Raw genomic sequence first — 3,482 nt, 5'->3', positions numbered from 1 at the left:
ATCCCATATGCTCATTCTGCCACGGTTAAGTCCCCCCCCTGGGCGGACCCGTGTCTTCCCTCTCCGCTAACCACGCTTTTGCTATGAGTACTCCCCTTTTTTAGGGCTAGTCCATATGTAATTCTGCCATCTATCCCCCCCTTGGGTAAAGGATGGCCTCCGCAGCGTCCTCCCTATCGGGATTGCACGCTTCCCAACGTACTGTCGTATTTCCTAGAATTATCTAGATGCTCACGACTTCCCAAAAATATATATCTAAATCCGTAAAACTTCTGTTGAAGTAGGATAAATTAGGGCCAGGGACACGTTGGAGGACCGCGCCCCCCATGATGTGGGTGCGTCACGCTTGCTTGACTATTTCCTCATCGGGGGTGTTGGTAAGGTGCAGTCATTATGGCGCTTTCCATACTTCTCCCATCGTGGATTTCATCCACTTATGGCACTGAAGTTCCCCAACCGAAGGGGAACGTTCGAGGTTACAGAAGTAACCCTTCGTTCCCCGAGGAGGGGAACGGAAGTGCCATACTCCGTAGCCATAATGACTGTCCCTTAGCTGTTTGAAAGTCTCTTCAGCTTAAAAGGATGGCGTCTGCTGGCTTCAGGTGTGCTTATATGCTGAGATAATTGCAGATGCCGCACACCTACGCAAGCTTACGCTGCCAATTAATTTCATTCATTGGCCCGTTCAATACTCTCCAGACAAGCGGCTTCTGATCCGAATCCTCCCATCGTGGATTTCATCCACTTATGGCACTTCCGTTCCCCTCCTCGGGGAACGAAGGGTTACTTCTGTAACCTCAAACGTTTTACAGCTTCATACTAAAAACCTGCGACCAGAAGGAAGGAGCTGAAACTAGTATAGGGAATGAGCAGTGACACTTAAAATTGAATATGCAATTCTCTTTAGCTGCCTGTGTTCACAGCTTTCAGATTGGCTAGTGACACCCCAGTCACCTTACTGGGCCACTTAAATATTTGAGTTAGTCTGTTTTAATCTTAACAGAAAGGTTCCCAAACCATGACAACAAAGTAAAAGATTAAAAAAAGCATAGCAAAAAAGCAGTGGGTAGCATTATCGCCTCACAGCAAGAATGTCACTGGTTAGAGCCACAAACTGGGTCAGTTGGCATTTCTGTGTGGAGTTTGCATGTTCTCCCCCATTGCATGAGTTTCCTCTGGGTGCTCCGGTTTCCCCCACAGTCCAAAGACAGTCCAAAGACGCTATAGGTGAATTGAATAAGCTAAACTGTCCGTAGTGTACATGTATGTGTGTAAATGCAAACGTATATGGGTGTTTCCCATTGTTGGGTTGCAGCTGGAAGGGCATCTGCTGTTGAAAACATTTGCTGGATAAGTTGGCGGTTCTTTCCGCTGTGGCAGAGTCAATGGCGACCCCTGATTAATGAAAGGACTAAGCCGAAAGCAAAATGAATGAATGTATAACAGAGGTGAAAGAACAAATCCTTGTGGGGACATGGTTGCGGATCAATCTTTACTAGATAAACATCTATTCACTCTAACATGTTGTGTTATAGGGTCTCACAATGTACAAGAAGCACTGCATTAAATTGCACTTTTTTCCGCACCATGTCTTTAAAGAATTTACATCTATTTTACTTTAGTATTTCCAATGGCGTATATCCGCTTGCCTACTGATCCTGCCGGGGTCTTGCGAGTAAACTGCTTTTCATCGTGGTTTAGGCTTCCACAACTAGATGAATGCTGAAGTCTATTTAACTGATTATACTACATTACATTACAACATTGATTCTGTAAAGGGAACTGTCTAAAATTGAAAAAGTCACATCAACCGTTCACCAGAAGTATATTGGTATGGGAAGAAAAACTAGCTCTGCATCTACCCTATTGTGTGAAAAGCAGAGGAAAAGACGACAAACAAAAGTCTGGCAGTAAAGTGCAGTGATGCCTGCTTACTTGACAAAGTTCTATCTATTGATCTATCAGTCTATATGTCTGTCTGCCTGTAAATCATGGTAGGTTGAATGTGGAAAAAAAAAGTTTTTCTATCTATCTATCTATCTATCTATCCATCTATCTATTCATCCATCCATCCGTCCGTCCATCCGTCCTTTTGTCTGTCTATCTATCTGTGCTGTTCAAAGTTTGTAAAAGTCTTAGTTGACAACAACAGTTATTAATAGTTTTTCAGTCTGCCCACGTGGCTTTATCACAATCGTCCATGTGAGACACGCACTCCTTGAATACATGAATACATGTGAAGCACACCTGCATAAAGTTTAAGGTAAACTTTCCAACTTATTTTGAAAACAAATGTTGTTGCTAGATAATCCATAGAATTCCTGCATCACGCAGACTCTTCCTGTGTCCGCCATTTTTACAACCCAGGACAATAGCTACCCACACGCCCACAAACTAACACAGCACGCTGGCTAAAAAGAGCATGCACACAAACTATTATTATTAAATGCTGGATTAATGCACAAGAACGTTTTTGTTACAACTGTTTTGCAAACATGATTTACACCATTTCTGATATATATATATATATATATATATATATATATATATATATATATATATATATATATATATATATATATATATATAGCTTCCTATTATACATACAACTTTAAAAGAGATATTTCATAAGGGTGTACTTTTAGCACTGAATATTATTTACCTAGAGTGTTTACATGGTCATACATGAAGTAATAAAACAAGCATTTAGTTTGGGCTAGCTTTTGCAGATGGACATTGCTTCACCATGCCCTTGATGGGTGAATGGAGGAGTGTCTTTACATTTACATTTAGTCATTTAGCAGACGCTTTTATCCAAAGCGACTTACAAATGAGGACAAGGAAGCAATGTACACAACTAAGAGCAACAATGAATAAGGGCTATAGGCAAGTTTCAGGTCTGTAAAGTCTAAGAAGGGAAGTATTAGTAGTATTAGTTTTTTTTTTTTTTTGGGGTACAGTTAGTGTGATATTCAGAGAGGCAATTGCAGATTAGGAAGTGAATTGGAGACTAAATAGTTGAGTTTTTAGTCGTTTCTTGAAAGTAGCGAGTGACTCAGCTGTTCTGATGCAGTTAGGGAGTTCGTTCCACCAACTGGGCAGATTGAGCGTGAGCGTTCGCGAAAGTGATTTCTTCCCTCTTTGGGATGGAACCACGAGGTGACGTTCATTCACAGAACGCAAGTTTCTGGAGGGCACATAGATCTGCAGAAGTGAGAGCAGATAAGAAGGAGCAAGGCCAGAAGTCACTTTGTAGGCAAACATCAGAGCTTTGAATTTGATGCGAGCAGCAACTGGCAGCCAGTGCAAACGGACTAGCAGCGGAGTGACATGTGCTCGTTTAGGTTCATTGAAGACCACTCGTGCTGCTGCATTCTGGAGCAGTTGAAGAGGCTTGATAGAGTTAGTCTTTTGTCTTTCCAGGTGTGAATTCATGACTATTATCACTCATGCATATAGCTGAGATCACCCAAAACACACTT

Source organism: Danio rerio, chromosome 14 (genome assembly GCF_052040795.2).
Source record: "Danio rerio strain M-AB ecotype USA chromosome 14, GRCz13ab, whole genome shotgun sequence".
In the NCBI taxonomy this organism is placed as follows: Eukaryota; Metazoa; Chordata; class Actinopteri; order Cypriniformes; family Danionidae; genus Danio; species Danio rerio.
This window is presented reverse-complemented; position numbering follows the sequence as displayed.